The 20,873-nt window shown below is 47.1% G+C and overlaps 1 protein-coding gene across 1 annotated transcript in view; it reads right to left on the bottom strand.

The window, feature by feature from the left end:
• CDH13 (cadherin 13) overlaps nucleotides 1-20,873 on the bottom strand; it is a 1,030,614-nt gene that overhangs the window by 367,837 nt on the left and 641,904 nt on the right. The gene's annotated exons all lie outside the window — the stretch shown is intronic.

Genomic DNA, 20,873 nt, shown 5'->3' with positions numbered 1-20,873 from the left:
ATGATCTGAGCTAGAACACAGTGGGTGTGAGAACCGACTCAGAACCAGACTGCCTGGGGTTTCCGTCTCTGCCCCATCTTCTACTAGTCCAGGGATCTTTGGGTAAAATGCCTTGGGTAAAATGCCTTACCTCCCTGAGACTCAGCGTTCTCATCTATAAACTGGGGATGCAGTGGGTTGATGAGCCTGTTGCAAAGGGTGAATGTGAACCTTAGTGCACTGTCGGCCCACGGGGAGCACTCCGTGTATGCTCTGCTTGCTGAAGCTTCAACCCAGCAAACATCTCCTAAACACCCACTTAGGTGGACCATCCCATCTACCCAAGGTCATTCTTGTGCATTCACAGCAGTGTCTCAAGTATACCTGGGAGATGATTAGGTAACATTTATTGAACACATTAGCTCTGGTCTTCATAGCCTTCCTACCGTGTGGGTCTCCCGGGGTCACCCCGAGGAGATTCCATTTGGAGGTGACGAAGGTTTCCCACATTCCGGCCACTCAGGGACTACTTTATCGTGTTCACTAACGGTACCCCTATTTGTTTATTTTTCAATATGCTTTAAATTTATCTCGAAAATTCAACCTGGTTCTAAGACACATTATGAAAAAAAATCATGGGAATGATATACTAGGTATTGTTCAGTTATGCATCAAAATAAAAAGCTATTAAAATCATAAAAGTTCACCACTTTGCCACCTAAAATTATCTTTCATACTGGCAGAGGCATACAATGCTTGTATCAGGAAACAATGGGTTTTCAGAAAGTACTTCTGTGACAGGAAGGAGAAAAGAGTATGTGATAGCACGTAAGGAAAGGAAAGTGGGAGGCGGCCAGTTCTCTCTTGTGAGGACTCGGAAACCTGGCTACGTCTGTCCACCAAAAGGACAGAGATGATGAAGAATGTGAGTGAAGGGCAGGAAGGAGAAGGTGGTCACGAAAGAGCACGGCCATGGAGACTCACCAGAATACAGAATTAAAAATACAGGGATTCCAAAAAGGAGGAGGTGACTTCTTTCCTGAGATATTTGAGAGGCCAGAGATGTTGGAGCATAGGGAGATAGAGGCAGAAGAGATACAGGCTTGTGGAGATCATCCCAGATGGCCTTGACTGTGTTCTCAAAGTAGAGGGCGGGACCAGCAGCAAAGCAGGGGTGGAGAGACAAGGCAACCAGGGGCTGCGTGCGTGACGTCATTTCACTCAGACTTTGGTTCCACAGTAAGTGTCACACACACGGGGCAGGCTCAGCAGGGGTGGCTACTTCTTCTAGGGAAAGGACGCTGGTGTCGGTCATGGCAAGTGCCCCTACAGAGGTGGTCTGTGGTTGGACAGGACAGAGGTCGAGACTAGAAGCGACTCTCCTGTTACCATAGAAGGGAAGAGACAGGTCTGGCCCTAAGTGCCATCGTTTATCATCAAGAATGATGGAAGAAGGCATTCTTGATGTGGAGATACAGTGCCATTAGGCAATGAGTCCATTTTCCAATGTTTAAGAAAAAAATGGTGAAAAAGCCAATGATGACTCAGACAGAAGATGGTTCTACAAGGAAAGACATATATCCTAAGTTGTGGCTTCTAGCAAGCAGTCGTATTACTTCCCTAACTGCTATGTAGGAAAGGCAGACCTAAATCAAATGGGCATTTGGGGCAATACAGCATTAATACGAGATGTGTCAGCTTAATAGCTGTCCATGTACATACAAATACTTGCAGAATTATGAAGGCATAGGAAACAGAGTGTGAGCATTGGACTGAGGCAGCTACACCATGAGAACCCAGCTAGGACATTAGTCACTGAAACTATAAAATAAGTATAGTAGCGTCTATGCTCAAAGAGGATTTTCGGCAAGGCTGCTGGGTACACGATCCACATACTTATTTCTATGGGATCTAAACAAGCTGAACTCACGGAGACAGAGAGGAGAACGGTGGTTGCCAGGAGCTGGCGGGTGGGGGCGGGGGGCAGGTACCGGTCAAAGGGTACAAACTTGCATTTGGAAGGTAAGTTCTGGAGATCTAATGCACAGCATAGCGATGGCAGCCAACAGCACGGTCTTCCAGACTTCCAAGTTGCTAAGAGACTAGATCTTAGTTGCTCCCACCACCAAAAAGAAAGGATAATTAGGAGATGCGATGGAAGTGTCAGCTACCACTACAGCGGTCATCATATTGCAACCTATAAATGCATCGCATCAGCCCAGTGTACATCTTAAACGTGTACAATGTTGTACGTTAAACTTACAGAATTGCTGACTGGTAATAACCCATCGTCCACCAACTTAGGAACAGACACATAAAATATAATGAAATGATAACGTAAAGATGTAAATAAAATAATAATGCATATAATGGAATATTTGGCAATAAAAAGATATGGGGTGATGAATGCTGCAATGTAGCATAACCTTTAAAGCCTTACGCGAAGGGGAAAATGCCATTAAAGACACGTGGTACAGGATTCCATTGATATGAAGTGTCCAGAACGGGCAAATCCACGGGACAGAGAGTAGGTTGGTGGTTGTCTAGGGCTGGGGGAGTTTGGGAGGAATGAGAAGTATAATGAACGCAGGGTTTCTTTGGGGGGTGACGAAAATATTCTAAAACCCAGTGTAGTGACGGCTGCACAACTTTATGGATGTACCACAAAACACTGAACTGCCCGCTCTAAACGGCTGAGTTGTACAGCATGTGAATGATCTCGTGATAAAGCTGTCACATATAAAAACAGACACGAAAAAGACTGGAAGGATTAAGCATGCCGTTGACCAAATGTGTGCTAAGTGTTGGCAAATACGTGTTAGGTGAAGGGGCATTTGTCTGCCTTCTTGATTGCGCCCATGCACTGAGCGCTCCCAAGAGAGCCATGCTGTTCCTCTTTCTGTTCCAGAATTCAGACATCGTCGGAACACTGGAGGGGAAGATGGGCCAGGAGAGATTATGCTCCCAAACAAGGATGCTATCAGGAAGGGTGACTCCACACACACACACTCCACACGCACCTTGCAGGAGAGCGTGTAGGGAGACCTTGAAAAGCGCCATGACGCCGAGCCCAGGGACTGCTGTGCTGTTAAGTCACCTCAGGTTTCGCTGAACTGCATTAACGATAGTGGGTTAACCCAGTTGCGGGGATGATGTTTTCTTTCAGGGTCTTGTCCTCATCGAATTCCAGCACCTTGTGAAAGGTGTCTGCTCTGGGAGAGGGAGGTGAACGGTGGCAAGGGGCGAGGTCGCTTCTGAAAGCCCAGCGGGCCTGGGGACCTGTCCGTGGACCTCCTGGATGCAGTCAGCGTGACCTCCTCAGCGGACAGTTCGCTGTAATTAGTGGTGTCACGTGACTATCAAAAGAGTTAACAATTAAAGAAGCTTCGCTCGGATGTGTTGCTAAACATGTCCTGAAGGTTGTTTCTGATGCTGTTTTCATTTAAGAACGATGTTGGCGTGGGGTTGCATTTGGAGTTGAACTTGGGACGGTTGTTAAAGCAGTTCGCGAGCTCGAGCGGTTCTCCTTCGTTCTGTCATTTGGTTGGCCATTTCTGTTTTCATTCTTGGGAAAAGCAACTTTGCTCGCGGCTGGCATGGAAGGGAATAAACCAGATACTGCGTTCCTTTTCTATTTCTGCTGTAACAAATTACCACCAAGTAGCGGCTTCAAGGAACACCCATTTATGACCTCACAGCGACCGTGGGGTAGAGGTCTGGGCACAGCGAGACTCACCTGGGTGTCACAAGGCTGAAATCAAGGTTGGCAGCAGGTCTGTATTCTTTACTATTGGCTCTGGGGAAATCCTTTCCAAGCCCGGTCAGGGTGTCAGCAGAATGAATTTCCTTTCCACGCTTTCCACGTGGCCCCACCCCATCCTCAAGCCAATGACAGGTGGAGTCCTTCTCAGGAGTTAGGACTGTCTGAACCAACCTCTGCCTCCTCTCTCCTACTTCCCTCTTCTACTGCTTCTCTTACTCACTCTTCTGCCTGCCTCTTCCACTTTTAAGGGCTCAGGTGATTATTTAGATCCACCTGGAGAATCCAGGATAGTCTTCCTATTTTAACGTCAGTTGATTCATAACTTTACGGTAAACCTTAGATTGCGAGTAACTTGTTTTGCGAGTGTTCCACAAGACGAGCAAACACTTCTAATAAATTTTAACTTGATGAACAAGCGAGGTCTTGTAATATGAGTAGCACGTGTGGCCAAATGTCACATGATCACAACTGAGCCAATGGTTCTTGAAATTTGCTTTGATATATGAGTGCTTTGAATTACAAGCATGTTTCTGGAACAAATTATGCTTGCAAACCATGGTTTTACCGTATTTGCATTGGCAAAATCTCTGGCTGTGTAAGGCAACATAATCGCAAGTCTAAGACCAGAGGATGGAGGTCATGGGGTCAAGGTCAAGATTCTGCCTACAGTATCATGGTGGTTCATTTTAGGTGTCAATTTGACTGGGACACAAGGTGCCCAGACATTTGGCCAAATATTGTTCTGGGTGTGTCTGTTAGGGTATTTCTGGGCGAGATTAACATTTGAAATAATAGATGGAGTAAAGCAGATTGCCCTCCCCAAAGTCTTGGGGCCTCACCGGATCAATTGAACACCCGAATAGAACAGAAAACCTGAGCAAAAAGGAACTCTTCCTGCCTGACTACTTTGAGCTGGGACACTGGTTTTTCCCCACCTTCAAACTGAAACATCACTCTTAATAGATCTCAAGCCTCCTGGCATTTGGGATAGAATTACAGCATCGGCTCTCCCGGGTCTCCAGCTTGCTGACTACAGACCTTGGGACTTTTCAGCCTCCATAACTGTGGGAGCCAGTTTCTCATTAGCTATAGATATAGACCTATAGTACTGATTCTGTTTCTCTGGAGAGCCCTAGTACAAACGTCTATAAAAGAAAGTCCAAAATTATCACCCACCTTTCACTGGTCCCTAGACTAATCAAGTTCTGGCTCCGTTTTTCCTCTGACCTAATGGTAAAAGCCATCATGCATTTAAAGTCACGTTTTCTGTCTTGCATAGCAATTTTCATTTAGACTCTCTTTTTTATACTGATGTATTCACGTGGTATAAGGAAGATACAGAGGCCAAGTCGTGAGATCCCAGTAAGGTCCCTGCCCACTACCTTCTAGGTCTTTATCTGTAAATGAGAATTCTTTTATCTGTTTTCGGGGATAATGCAAGGCTGAAATGAGGTGATGTGTATGAAACCCTCAGCTTCATATCCTGTGTGTGACAGTTACGGCGAAGCTGGGCAGCTACAAGACAAGAGGAGAGTGAGGCAGAGACTACCTGGAGAGTAAAAACGCAGCAACGGTTGTGACTAACAGTCCTTGGTAAGAGGCACAGGCACAAAATCTGTCATTTTCCATCTGGACTTATTATGTCCACCTTCAGGCTCCTGGCTGGTCAATTTCCTACCAAGGACCTGGTCAAAGGGCTGATCTTCATGAGAACAGGGGAAACCCCAAACAATTGAAACTCCCAACACTCCTGGCTTAATATTTATGGAACAGTTAAATTCCTTCAGCAAGGTTTTTATTCTTTGAGTATGGATGAGCTTTGTGAAGGAGACTAGCGGGATCTGGGTGGATGCAGGAGGAAGGAGGCAGTCCAGAGGTATCGATGGTGGGGTCCCTGTGCCCAACTTCTTCACGAGTCCCCTTCCCTCCGTGGCTGGACTTGATGCTCACCAAGGTCAAAAATCTACCTGACACTGTACAACCTTCTCCGACGTTCACTGTCTTGTTCCCAGACAATCTTATATTCAACCTGGAGCTCTAACCGCTCCGCTGTGAGGGGGGAGGCATGCCTGCTCAGGTACCTCGTGATCCACTCGTTCACTGGCTAAAAGCTACCTTTCCAACGTACCTACCATATCCTGCATGCCAGGTTCACAGAACAGCCTGCCCGGAACAGATTCTCCGGGACAGCCTCTTCTTGGAGACTGACGAGGCCATTCACAGCTTAAAGTCTCTGAGAACTTGAACAGTAAAGAAACCAGTCTGATTTTGTTTTTTTTCCTTTATTTAGCCAAGAAATCCTTTCGGTGATGCCCCCCAACTCACTCTCAAACTCACAATAAAATCATGGAAAATGCTGGTTTCTCCTGCATTTTAACCTTCTAAAAGTTGGGTACATCTCTTAACCTTTGGGGGCCACGTGGGGACCAGTCATGGCTAATCCCAAATCTATTCCCAATTTTCTCCTCCCTAGCCCACCCTGTTGATGAACACACATGTGTGCATACACACACGTATACATGTGCACATACACATATGGAAATATTGGTTTACACATGGCTTTTCTTGCAGCCAGGGGTAATCACATGATTGCCAGAGTTCTGCTCTGGGGAGTTGTTAAGAAAAGACTATTTTGGTAAAGACTTTGCATCTCTAATGAAAAGGGAGAGACATGTCTCCTGCCCCCTTTTGCTTCTTCCTTTAGACATAGCTGTGATTTTAGAGCTGTGACAAGTCTCACAGCCACAAGAGAAAGGTCAGAGACTCACAGAGATGCTATCAAATCGGTGAAGCGACAGAAGCGGCCACCCACCTCTCAGCTTCTGGAAATGTGAGAAAAATCAACCTGAGATGTTTAAGCCACATTAATTGCCTTTTTGTTACCTGCAGCAGAAAGCATTCCTTGCTGATACATTGCAAGATGAATTTCATCCCTAGATCCCTGGTTACGGTTTTTCTAACTCTAGAATAATTTTTCTCTCGGATGGGGTGTTTGCCCTTTTGTGATGTAACTTGACCTAACTCCTTAACTTGTAATTAGGACCAGGCACGGCTGGACTGTCTCATGCTATAAGGTGTCATCCCCATGGACAGCCATGACCTAGACTTGCTCCTCAGATTGCAAACTCTTAAGCTGAAGCCACACTGCACTTTTCATTGTTTGCCTGTTAAACATTTCGAATGGAGATGCAAATAAAATAAGCAATAAAATAAACATTTCGAATTGAGATGCAAAGCCTTGGCCAGGAAACAGCCCTGAATGCTGTTTCAGAGACCACTGAATCAGGGTAAAAAAAAAAAAAAAAGTCTTTCTGTGGAGGATAAGCAGGAATACTAAGAAGTAATTAACTCATACCAAGACAAAGGAAACTCAGCCTCTTTAGAGGAAGATGAGCTTTGAGATCAGAAAGATCCAAACTCCCAGTTTCTCCTCTGAGTATGTGTTGTCAACCTCTCTGAGCTTATGCTTCCTCATCTGAAACACGGACATGATGATAATTGGCATCACTGAGAGGAAGAAATAGACGCATCCAGAAGTACCCATTCTGATGTCTGTCACCTACGAGGCAAGCTGTGATGGCTCGTTGGAGTAGCGGAGATGTCTGCTTGATGTGGTGCCTAACAGCCCAGGTCAAGGGGAAAGGATTGAGGATGAATAAGTGTCTTTTACTTCTAAACCTTGCTGAAGTAAGTCAGAAAGACCCTACGATGGTCGTTTTCAAAGGCTGTCTTTCATTAAAGCTCATACACCCAACAGTGACGCTGTTAAAATGGAAATATACTTGGGTTGACGAAAGTAAAGGTCTCAGATATACTTTATGAATATATGGATACCGGTGGAAATTTACGAGGGAATATCTAACTTGAACCTTTGGTAGGTTTCCAGAAACTTGACAAAATAGTGCAAATTGGATTTTTTTTTTTTCCAAAAGACATTTTTGGGATACCTGGTGAGCAAACTCCTTAGAGAACACTTACACATAATTCTTCTACTTAATCAGTTGGAATCGTTACTGATGGGGATTCCTTAGGGTGACAGACACTAAAGTGGATGACAAGGAGGTGTGTTATAAGACAACCCACCCAACACAGGGAGGGACTATTTCCTGAGGGGCCACCATGTATCGGGCCTTGCTACCAAGAACTTCCATATATTATCTCATTTAATTCTTGTAAGTAGAGCTTAGGTATACTTTATGTAAGGGCCATGTTCTTGACTATGTCAAATAATTGAAAATGTGCCTAATTCAAGAGTACTCTTGACAAAGAATGTTATGTCTTCCTCTTTACCAGCTGAGGCAGCACCGAGTGTGGCCAAGGCAGATATAAGGAGCGGACCCTGTCTTTGGCAACAAGAAGAAACGAAATACTGACCCGTGTTGCATTCGACCCAGCATCATAGAAACATGGCGCCGTGGGAAAGAAACCAGTCACAACATACCACCTCCTGTGGGATCCCATTTATGTGAAATGCCCAGAACGGGCAAATCAAAAGAGCCAACGGGTAGACCCGTGGTCTCCTGGGACTGGGCAATCTGGGGAGAAAGTGGGGAATGAGTTCTGATAAACACAGGGCTTCCTTTGAGGATGACAGAAATGTTTCTAGACGTGTGCCCAAGTGAGACTTTACAAATATTTCCCATATTGCATCATTTCAAATCTGCCTAATTCCAACTCATATAGAATGCTGCCACCGTGGACTATCACCAACGCAAAATGAAGGAAGAGATGCTCGAATTCGCACAGCTGATAAGAGGAAGGGCCAGGATTGGAACCCAGCTTTGCTGGCGGGCAGACTTCTTCCTTCCCTTGCAAGATGCTAGCAGCGGCACTGTGCCCTACCACTGGGGGGAAAAGGCGTCTGGCAGCCGCTAATGTTTATGGCACATGTAGTATTTATTTTGTTCGGCGTGGTGCTCCAGGCTTGATATCTGCTACCCTTTGGGGGCATTACCGTTATCCCCCTTCTGCAGAGGAGTTATGCAAAGCTCAGAGAGGTAAGATGCTGTGTTGAAGGGCTCTCAATTAGCAGTGGAAACATAACTGAAAACCAGACCTTCTGGACACGAGAGCCAGTGGTCTCGACCCCTGGGCTGCACTCTTGTTAGAACATATCGATCTCCCCAATGAACTGACAGGCACATCCTGAAGATGCATGTCCAGTTGACTCCCTGACAAGCCCAAAAATTAATATTCTGTGAAAACCTTCTAGAGCCCTCTTAACATTCCCTGTATCTTTCCCCTTCCTCCCTACTCCTTGGGATGTGGATACTGATGTAAATGGCAGCCACACGATGATGCGCATTATTGGAGCATTTTCGGACAATCGGGGCTGGACTCTGATCTGAAATGACTGTGACAAGAGAAAATGAAAACCGCTATGCTAAGGAAGTTTCCATCATGGGGCACTGGGTATGTTTTTAATCTAATAAAGAATACCTAAGGACAGAGACCTCAGAACGCTTTCTGGAAAGAACTCTAAGATAATGGAGGAGACAAAGACAATTTTTGCTCCAATAAAGGCTCAATTTTCTGACTACCATACAGAGGCAGGTGGTATGAAACACAGGGTTTGAATGTCTCGGGCAGCACAGCAGTTGAAAAGCATGACTCCGAGTCCAATTGTCTTGGCTGTAATTCTTACTCGTGGACTGACGCTGGGTATGTCAGCTGTTATTAGATTTGGTGACGAGCACAGAGGAGCCAACATAACAGTGAGCTCAATGAGACAGAAGTTCATTACCGTCTCATGTAAGACACTTCTGGAGAGAGGCAGTCCGGGGCTGCTGTAACATTCCACGGGCAACAGAATCCTGTCCCTGTCTGTCTTTCGCCACCTTCTTAGGACACAGTTTCCACCCTCAAAGCCACCTTGTGAAACACAGCGCCTGCCTGAGGTCTAGCCCCCAAGACCTCATTCCGGCCAGGACAAACGGGCAACCTTCCCAGCTCCCGTGGCCCCCAGCTCATCCCAGGAACGTGACAAAATGCCGTGCTTGTAGCTCGCTGGCTGGGACTCTACCACACGGCCACACCTAGCCGCAATACGGTTTTCACGCGGACACAATGACGCTGTCATATGTTGGGGTTCGTTACTAATGGAGAGAAGAATGGGTGTTGAGGGAGAGGGCTCCGCTCGCCTGGGAAAATTGTTTTCTAACCTCCCTAAGCTTCAGTGTCCTCCCTGGAAACACGGAGATGATCACGTGTCTGTGTGTGGGATACCTATGGTGAGTCAGGGAGACCATGCGCAGGAATCCCTTGGCATAGGGCCTCGTCCCAGCTCCCACTCACGCAGTGCTCACCGCTACCCGCAGCTACATGCTGCTGGACCGTCCTCAGAGGAACAGGCTGGCCGGAGCTCACCCCGAGACTCGTCACAGAGAGGCACTAGCCAATGTCCGTGCTCCTCCAGATTCCAGATGTGCCATGCACACAGCCCAAACTCTTCATTTCCTCCTCTGGGCGGGTTTTCTTAACCTTGGGAGTGCCGACCTCTTGAGCCCAATAATCCTTCATTGGGGGCTTGTCCTGTGCACTACATCCCTGGCCTCTACCCGCTAGATGCCAGTGGCGCTCTCCCCTCCCTTAGTGGGGTGACCCAAAGTGTCTGGGGGCTGGGAAGAAGGTAAGTCGTCTGCAGGTGAATCACTGCTCTGTAGTGTCTGAATCCACATGACGTGCCTCAGCAATAGCCTAGGTCCCTTGGATTATCTCTTTTAAGTGGATGGGTCGACATTTCAAGTTAAAACATGTCAAAGGCACTTTCCCAAACCGGTAGAAATCCAACCAGCCATTCTTGAATGGTGCATCACACACAGGAAGCACCTAGTTAACTTAATTTCCTGTATGTAAGTTACTGTGCAAGTCCTCACCTCTAACCCTGGCTGAGAACCCTCGTGTGAGCCGACGTGCACAGAATCTCCTTAGCAGGAGAGGGGGCGAGATCACAGAAGTGGGAAGAAACGCAGAGGGACAGATGGCCAGCAGCTCATTGAGTCTAGCTTTGACGGCCCAGGGGACAGACCCTCCATCAGTCTGGATAGAGACCTTTCTCAAAGACACAGAGGCCAACCACAGAGTCAGGAGCCCTGCCCTGTCCTCCCCACCGAGACGGTCTCTGGGTTAGCGACCCCTCCCAACCACAAACACAGCGGATACAAACTGCGACATGCTGAACACAAGCAGAAATCCGGAACAAGAAGAAAACACTGAAAATCCCCCAAACCAAACTTGTGAGCAATCTTTGAAAAGAGCCAGTCTTCTGAATAATAAAATAGCTTTGGGTACTATGCTTGGCTTGAAAAAAAGATGCAGCCATGATTACAGCGAGAAAGCTGTGAGTCTATTAAAATTTTTTTCTTTGATACTGGAAAACTCAATTCATGACCTATATTTTATAAAACATATACTTGAAAGGGATTTTATACGCCCTCTTCCCATGGAGCTCAGAATATTAAATCTATTCCATTTACTTATGAAGGGAGGTGGTTCTATACATAAATTACTCAGGGCTTCTCTTAGTCTACTGTCCATGTATTAAGGTGAAGGGATTCACAAGTATTTGTACAGACGGATGGAAACAGCATTCTGCCCTCTGCCCTTGGAAGGGACGGTGTTCTTAGCACAATGGTGCTGCAGTAAAAGCTGGTCTATCAAGCTCTCTGCTGATTATAAATCTTTTCTAACTGACATTTGTAGACTATCTTGACTGATGGTCTCGCATGCCTTATGAATCTTTGAGGAGAGTCCTCCCTGAGCCTCCCCGAAACTACCACTAGGGGGGGGGATCTGGCTCTGTTTGAGGAGGCTCCCGCCAGTAACTAAGGGTTGCTCTGAGTTACCTGACCGGCGAGGCTATAATAAAACCACTTTCCTTCTTCCCTCTTTCTCCTTCATCTACACACACACACACACACACACACACACACACACACACACACCTCTACACACGTGTGAATGCACCCAGATATATACTCACATATGCATGTAAGGAAATATTCTCTAGGCTCAGGGCGGCAGATTTGAAATGATCTTAACCTTTCCAAGGATGACGTAAAGGACAGTGGGTGTTGCAGACAGAGAGAAGACCAAAGGGCACAGGAGTTAGTCTGAATTTGAACCCCAGCTTTATCACCCATTGGCTGTGTGACTTTGGGGAAGGAAACCTAACCTCCCTGAACTTCTCCTTCCTCAGTTGAAAAAGGACTGGAAGGATTTCGTCGAGAGACAAGTGTAGAACCTAGACCAGTATCCAGTGCTAGAAAAATTACCCTGGTGGCTTGCACTGCTTCCTTAACCAGGGGCAGGGACCATCTCCCTCTCTCATTGCTAAGGAGATGCTCCCAGGGGCTCCTGCCTTTTTCTCCTGTGCGGGAGTCTGCAGACTCTATAGAGTCAGGGTCTGTGTTTGTTCCGTGCACCCCCTGTTCCAACGTCATGCTTCCCGAGCAGCAGCATATTCTCATACCTAACAGGCACTCCAGAAATATTTGTTGGAGTAATGAAGAAATTGCCAATAAAGACAATGTTTATTTAAAAATCAAATAAAAAGGGAAGCTTGTAGTGACTCACACTTTCCGCCATTTGGGGCTATTTGTTCATTGCATGAAATGTACATGAGTGGCTACTGTGTGTCTGGAACTCTGCTAAGTGAGGGAAAGGGAGAAAGAGAAGATAATCTGGTCCCTCTGGTCTTGAGCTTACGCTTTAGAAAGAACACTGAAGGTAAAATCTAGTTCGTACTTTCAGAAAATTTATCAACCTATTAAGGTTTATACTAATACCATAATTCCTCAATGCACAGATGGCATCAGTTATAGTAATCCAGTACCATAAAATGAATCAATATCTAGCATTCCCCCATCCATCATGGGCTCACCACAAAATCTTACATGACCTCTCCATCTCCACTGTGCCCACCCCATCCAGGCCACAGTGCCCTCGAGTCTGGAATGCTGAAATACTCCTGGTTGACTGATGGCTTGTTCTACATGGACTAGCTCAGGTCCTCTTGTAACAGTAAAATCATATTTTTGCCACTGTCCTCCTTAAACCACCACTAAATTTAAAATATAACCAAAACCTTTGGAACTCCAATCCAGGGTTCTATAAACCTTTCCTGTAAAGGGTGAAGTAAAAAATACATATATATATTTAAAAATATGTAAAAATATTTTATTTATTTTTTTAAATGTTTTTTTTTTGAGGGGGGAGGGTAGGGGAAGAGAGAGGGGGACAGAGGGTCCGAAGCTGGCTTTGCACTGACAGCAGAGAGCCCGATGCGGGACTCAAACTCACGAACCATGAAATTATGACCTGAGCCAAAGGCGGACGCTTAACCGACTGAGCCACCCAGGAGCTCCTTAAAATATTTAGAATATGTTCCATTTTTAAAAAATATACCTGGGGCGCCTGGGTGGCTCAGTCCATTAAGTATCTAACTATTGATTTCAGCTCAAGTCATGATCTCAGCAGTTTGTGGGATTCAGCCCATGTCGGGCTCTGTACTGACCGTGCAGAGCCTGCTTGGGATTCTCCCTGATTTATTTATTTGACTTTGTGGGACATACCATCTGTGTCTCAACTTTTCAAGTCTAACAGCAGCTCGTGAAAACAGCCACAGTCAAAGGCTGAAACAAATGGGCACAGTTGTGTTCCAATAAAGTTTTATTAAGAAAACAAAACAGGCAGCGGGACAGCTTTGGCTCATGGCCCAAGGTTGGTGACTTGTGTTCTGATCTCATGCTTCCCTCTCTCCTTGAACTCAACGGCCAGTTTTCTTGCTGACATTCTTCCACCATACTGGTCTCTTTTCTGTCCCTCCATCTGTCCTTCCTGCCTCAGACCTTTCTACTTTCTGATCCCTCTGCCTGGAACATGCCGGCTCGATACCTTTACATGGTGGGCTCTTTTGTTTTCAGTGGTCTCAGGTCAAATGTCGTCTCGTGAGAGAGTCCTTGCTTGACCTCACCTTCATTCTATCACCTCATCTTGTCTTTTTTTTTTTTTATCCAAATTACTTAAATGATCTTCTTGGTCTCCTTGTTAATTACTCTTCTCTTCCCAGTAAAATGCAAATGTCTCAAGAGTAGAATCCTGAATATTCTTGGCCACTACTCTATCACTAGCACCTAGACCATATCTGATTCATAGAAGCTGCCCAATAAATACTTGTTGAATGGTTTAGCTGAAGATAATGGTCAGCAGGAATGACTCTGAATAAAGAGCTTCTCTGAAATTGTAACTGTTTAATGCCCTTGTGGATGTGTTCCTCGGCTTTACTCATCTGTAGCACTAAAAACTCCTGGGCTATTCTGAGCGAATCCTTTGGTATGAGGGTTGGATTTCAAGGCTGTGGCATTCCCCACGCTCTGTGCCATAAAAACTTGAAGACACTCTCATTTTTCTTTTGCAGCTCTCAACTTTCACCCAATTTCCATTTGGGCCAAAAACTCTGGTCAGATTTATTCTTTCTCAAGGTTGTGGAATGATCCCTAAGTTTCTGAAGCTACTGAGGCTTCTTTCCCCTCCCTTCACTTCCAAGTATTATTTCTTTATTAATTAAGTTTGTAATTGTATTTTGCATCACTGATGTCATAGGTCTCTCTCAAATGTAGAGTGGGGTGAGGAGGACTCCCGGTTCAAGTCGGAAGTACATCCAACGAATCAGTGGGGCATGACTGGCGAGTGTTTGTTTTTACGAGGATACGAGCGCCATGGCCAGGGAAGCCAGATCCCTCCAGTTCGCCAGGTTATCCTCAGTGCCTAGAGTGTGCAGATCTGATGTGAAGGAGTTGGAGTATGGGGGGCTGGCAGTGGGGAGACAGACACGCAAGGGTGGCCAGGAACAAAGCAAAGCCTTCCTTATTAGAGAGAATTGTGACTCAAGAAACAAAGTGGGGTCTGCCTCTTGAACTGGTCTCCAACCCCATGGACTCATACAGGAAATTAGGTGGAGAGAGGGCTAGGAATAAAAACGCAAAGAGTGTTTTTCAAGGTTGCCCACATTAAAGATGAGACACACAATGTTAGTGGTTGGGTACGCTTGTGACAGAATGAAGGGGTCCAGGCATTCTCCTGTGTCTCACATGGCCTTACGGTATCGTGAAGGCTCCAGCGGACCAGCAGCACTGGGTCTAATATGTGCAGTGGTGTCCATCAGAGAGGGGCCTGGGCATAAAGGAGGGAAAACTTAGTGGCTACAACGAGGTTGTTGATGGGCTTGGTTTGGAGCCCCTGTAAGGTATCACCAGGGCTCCCCAGACATGGTTAGGAGCAACTTGACAGGATTCAGTTTCTTGAGTAGCTACACTTTATTTCTAGAAGCTGCCCTTTGGGAAGATGTCTCTGGATTATATAACTCATAAATTTTGTTTTACGGTCAACTGCACCGGAGTGATCTGTGCCATAATTCAAGGGCTGCCTGATGCCATCTGAACGACACTGCAGCACATTAATGACATCTTTTCCGGGAACCTTCCCTCAGCTAAGACTCCAATGGCAGCTTCAGGAGAGAGAACAGGATCCACAATTTTAGTCCTCTTCCTTGAACACAGAAACCAGGGAGGGTTCTAGAGCAGAGTAGCTCAGGACCTACTGATAGAGCCAGTGAAGTGACCACTAAAGCTTGGAGACATTGGGTATAATCCGGAAAAGCAAATAAACAAAAATGGCCACCAGCATGTTCAAATGAAAAAGAAAGACTAACGTTGTACCCTCATGCATGAGCTTGGCCAAGATACAGAGATGATCCTGTGATTAGAAGCACCACCCTAACATACACCCAAATGTCACGAGCACATCCTCTATCCTGTCCATCCCACTTCAACGGGTTTATCCTTGAGAATTGTCATGCGCAGAGGAAGAGACACGTTCTCTCCCGAAGATCTGATTCTAAGCATGGAAGAGTGGAGAAACTTAAATCAATAGAGAATGGTTAACTAGATGATGGCAGATCCAGACAGTGGCTGTTTAAAACGACGACGCAGCCTGACTTTTATTGATTTACGAAGAAGTCCATAGGACCCTGTGGAGGGAAGAAAGTGGGTTACAGAGAGGAACGCACGGCTCCGTTTCTACAAAATTGTGTCGAGCATCCCTGTGTGTAGACATGCCCAGACAGAGCCCTGGAACTATGCTCACCAACATGGAAGTGGTGCTGTTCTCTGGATGGTGAGATTTGAGGGTGACTGGACTTTTTTACTTAAAAAAAAAATGCTGAACAAAAGCTGAATTGCTTTGTTTTTTTGTTTTTTTGTTTTTTTTTTAAAGAAACACATCGCCTTAAGAAAACAAGCAAAAAATCCCAATAGTCACATGCCCAATATTCCAGAGCCCATAGGACTGGCTGGGGTAGTTGAGGCTGGGAGAACTCACCAAGTGAAAGTCCGAAAATACCAATGAAGGACAACATGACAGTTTGGCGGACAGAGAAGCCAAACATGGCACTCACTACGGCATATGAACAGGGGGCCGGAAGGGGCTTTACCACCAGGTCATACCGACAAGCTGAGGATTTGCACTGAGCCAGGTCTCAGATACCCACTATCAGATGTCAAAACCACCTTGCTGTAGCCCAAGCTGTTTGGGAAATACCAACTGTCGAGGGGAGCTGAGCTCTCAGGACAGACATCTGCTCCAAAGGCCAACCGATGGGATGTTTTTCCTCATGTCTGTCACAGTTAGATTTCAAACAAAATTCTTTTTGTAGTTTATTTATTTTAGAGAAAGGGAGTGTGTGAGAAAGAACAGGGGAGGGGCAGAGAGTGAGAGAGAGAAAGAGAATCCTGAGCAGGCTCCGCACCATCAGCACAGAGCCCGCTGTGGGGCTTGATGCCACAAACCACGAGATCACGACCTGAGACAAAAATCAAGAGTGGGACGCTTAACCGACGGAGCCACCCAGGTGCCCCTGGATTTTTTAAAAATAAAAGTAACTGAGCCTCAAATAACAGAAACTGAGGTGGACCCCAGAGGAAAAATAACCGACAAAGGGAGGCTGGCCTGCGCCCCTCTGGAATAAGCATCCGCGGAGCTTCCCACGTTTCAGTTCGTATTTGTAGCCAGGCCCCCTACCTGGCTGTGCCAACCCAGAGGGAACGAGCCGCGCCTGACGGGTCCACAGCTGTACCCTCAGAGCTAAGAATGATGCTGGCACACAGTAGGTGCTCAGTAACAATACTGGATGGCAAGAAAAGCAACGAAAGAGGGAGGAGAGGAAGCCCCAGGGCGGGCAAGGGCACTGGCGCTCTCACAAGTCAGAAGGGGATGTAGCTGTTAATCTCTACACTTCTTCAACTGCCAGGAGGACACGTCTCAGCCCCAGTTTTCTCTCAGGAGTCAGAACACGCACCTCCAGGCCCTGACCCCTAATTAAAGAGAAAGGTCAACATCATTTGTCCTCCTTGGTCGTGTCTTTTAGGGACTAAGTGAATTCTTCCCATTACCTCCCTCCCCCGACATCCCTCAAAGCCGATCCGTCTGTCCAGGGGTGGGTGCCATTCTCCGGACTGCCCCTGCTCACTGGGCATGTTCAGGGTGGCCGAAAGCATGGAGGGAAGAACATAGCTGAGGCCAGCCCAACAGCCAGCTCCCTTATCTTGTTGGTTGGAAGGCTGCCCCAGAGCTTCTGTAACCTGGTTTGCCCATGTTCGTGAATGGCCAAAGGGGCCTGGGAATTAAAGTCCTTCTGGGTATAGTTCGTGACCAATATCTGATGGGCGTGTGGGGATGCGTACTAACCGGGCCCCTGGGTGGGAATGACTCTAATGTGTGTGTTTTATGCATTTTACGGGCCCCCCAACCTAAAGGTTCAAGCTCACAATTGCCCACCCTGGTAGCTGGCTTCAGGGGGCACCTCGAGTTGGCCAACTTCCCTTACCTGGAACACTCCTCCCCTGCTGTCCTGCACCTCAGGTCAACCCCAAGCCCTCAATCCTCATCTCAGGGTCTCATGGTTGGCCCTTCTCAAAGGTGCCCAGAACACTACTGGTGGCAAAACAGGGGAGAGTTGGTACCAATAGGCACTGGGGGCCCTGGCAAGTGTGCCCTCCAGGAACTTCAAGGGTCCCAGCCCTCTATCCCCACTCACGAGGTCTTGGCATGCCCTGGGCATTCAGAAAACCAGGCTCGCGCAGAGCTCTGGCTGGCCCCACAGAACAGCCGGGCCCGGGCCTGGGTCCCATAAATCAATGCCTTGTGGCTCCACGAAAGGAATAGCTCATAATTTGCGAAGTTCAAAGACCATTATTTTCTGTTGATCTTTCCTCATCCAGTACTGATTCCCCAAAACAATACCCTGGAGTTTAGTGCTGAGCAGCTGGAAATGGTCTCCTGTCTGCACACCCAGATAAATATGGGTGACCTTCCTCCATGACAGATTGGTGTCGATGGCATATCCAGGTACACTGGAACATGAAAAAGATGCTTGGTTTGTTGGGAGATGAATGTTCCTTCACACAAACTGCATGTCTCTTTGCCTTACCTTCCCTAAAGGGTACGCTGCAGGAATACTGAGAATCATCGCAGCATTAACGATACTCTAGCATTTCTTGCCCATTTGTTATGTTGCAAGTGCTGAGTGAAGCACAGTGTCCCATTTTATCGGTGCACACGCTTCTCTAGGGTAGGTACTATTTATTACGCACCCACCCCATCTACAGACAAGGTGACGGAGGCTTCTAGAAGGTTCAGGAAGCTGCCCAAGGTCTCACCTGGCTAAGGAGCTGGGGGGAGTATCACATGAGCTCTGGGCCACAGGGCCATGCTCAGGACCAGTGACACAATTTTGGGGGGAGGGGCTGGGTACAAAAGGAAAATGCAAAGGGGACTCTTGTCCAACACCTACTAATAATTTTAAGGTGGTGACAGCAGAGCCTGAGCGTGGGGCCCTGAGAGGCCGTGCAGGTCACACCCCACGAAGCTGGCCCTGATGACCTGAACTCAGAAGAAAGCAATCTGAGTGACAACATGGCCCACGGGCAGCACGGTTTAACCCTAGAGACTAAGAGCACACGTTACACCAAAAGGGATTCCGTGAGCTCCACGTTTGGTCAGAAGAGCTCATTACTTTCCATCGGGAGCCACATCAGTTCCTCTGATAGAGCAAATACCTCCCCCCTGCTGGGACTGCAAAGGGCTCATGGTCAAGAACGTGAGGGACGGGGGGGGGGGGGGGGGGGGGGGGGCACGTCCAAGTCATACGCGGGAAAGAGCCCGTGTTTCAGGCCAGAGACACGGACACAGACTCTGGCTCACCAGCCAGCCATGTGACTTTGGACCTGAGATTCATTTTTTTCCGATGTGTGATGGCGAGAGTGGTATCCACCCCTCAGGGTAGAAAACGGGGTAGGGGAGGAACTGCTAGGATGTCGTGAGGGGGCACAGTAAGTGCTCAACACAATGCAACGACAGTGTGATGGCCGTTCTCACCATGAAGTTTGTGGGACACTTGAAAGAGCTCAGGGTTTGAAGGTCGGGGAGACAGACTGAGCCCCGAACACTGGCTCCCATCTATCATTTATGTGAATATGGCAAAGTCACTCAACTCATTCCAGGGTCAGCATCCCCTTCTGTACAACCCATCTGCCATGGGCTACGACACACAGGATTCCACCAAGTGCAAAGGGGCAGGGCATTACTGAAATGAGACAGGCCATCATCTCTACAGCCTGTCAGGGTTCAGGGTCAGAACCTGTAAGTGGTTCCTTTCCCAGATTCCCACCGTACTCAGGGGGGCTTTAGGGGCCATCCTGCCTGAGCTCTCTTGGGAGGTGCTGAGCCATCTAAATGATTTTTCCTCTCGAAGTTTTCCACCACGTCTCCCCATTCTTGACCCCAAATTTGACTGACTCTATTTCAACTCCTGCTTTCTAGTCAAACCCAGAGGCGGCTGAGAAAGAAAAACAATGATTCAGGCCAAATTCTGCACAGCTGGAAGAAGTCACATAGATCTCCGAGTCTTTATGTGTTTTTAGAGGATAATCCCAAACAGTAGTAGAGGTTGGGAGTGCTTTATGTTTTGCTTGGAGATCCGTCCATCCTAACCAAATTGCTTCGTGCTTTAAGAAATTCAGTGTACGTAAAAGATTCCATTTTTCTTTGAAAATATGACATGTATATAAAGCAATAAAACTTGAAATTCTTCCTGAAACTTTAAGGAAGGGCACAGCGGGAGGAAAATTGGACGGCGTCTAATCATATACACACATAATATACAAAGACACGCACACGCGCACAGCCGCCTCCGACAGAAGCGCTGTCATTTACATTTAGAACACTTTCCAGGACCGGCTCAAATTCCAGTCGCTCACAGACGGAAACTGGGAATCATTTTCCTGCTCTGCTCAAACTCTAACCTCTTTAACAGCTTTCCCTATCAGTTCCCGTAACTCGACCTGCACATCAGCTTGTTTAAGAGATCTGTGAACGTTAAACCCAAATCCCAGGATCTCTCTTACAAGAGGCCACCCTTCTATTAAAAGGAGCCTACGAGGGTGTCTGGGTGGCTCAGGTGGTTAAGCGTCAGGCTCTTCGTTTAGGTTTTGGTCATGATCTCAGGGTTTGTGGGATTGAGCCCTGCGTTGGGCTCTGTGCTGACAGTGCAGAGCCTGCTTGGGATCTCTCTCTCTCTCTCTCTCTCTCTCTCTCTCTCTCAAAAATCAATCAATAAATAAACAACAAAAAAAGAAGCCTATGGAGAGGAGAGGTGTTACTGGAAAGGTCTGCCTGAAAATGATCAGACCCACCTCCACTACCTTTCCAGGCCTGTTATTACCCTCCTGCCTCGTGGGCTCCCCCAAATGCCCTCTAGCTCCTTTTTATAGACTGCATTCAAGTCACAGAAGGGGAGCTCCGCTCCTGCCCCTGGGGAGCAGATAAAGTGCCCAGAGCTGGGGAGACAGGTTTAGGCGCCTTGCATACAATGACTCAGGGGTAGTCTAGGCAGGTTACCATGACGACGCTTGCAGAGCCTCCTCTGTCTACCAGTTACTGATACATCCCATCGAGTCAGTGAAGGGGAAAAACAGAACCCGAGGAAGCAGGGCTGGGGCTCTTGTCTCCCGTCTGCCCCACTGAATCACTTCTTGGGGCCCCATCTAGACACAGCCACAGAGACAGTCTTCATATG

The sequence above is a fragment of the Panthera pardus genome, unplaced genomic scaffold (genome assembly GCF_024362965.1).
Source record: "Panthera pardus isolate Hobbes unplaced genomic scaffold, ASM2436296v1 HiC_scaffold_19, whole genome shotgun sequence".
In the NCBI taxonomy this organism is placed as follows: Eukaryota; Metazoa; Chordata; class Mammalia; order Carnivora; family Felidae; genus Panthera; species Panthera pardus.
Note: the sequence above shows the minus strand (reverse complement) of the source record. Positions and strands in the feature narration are given on the sequence as shown.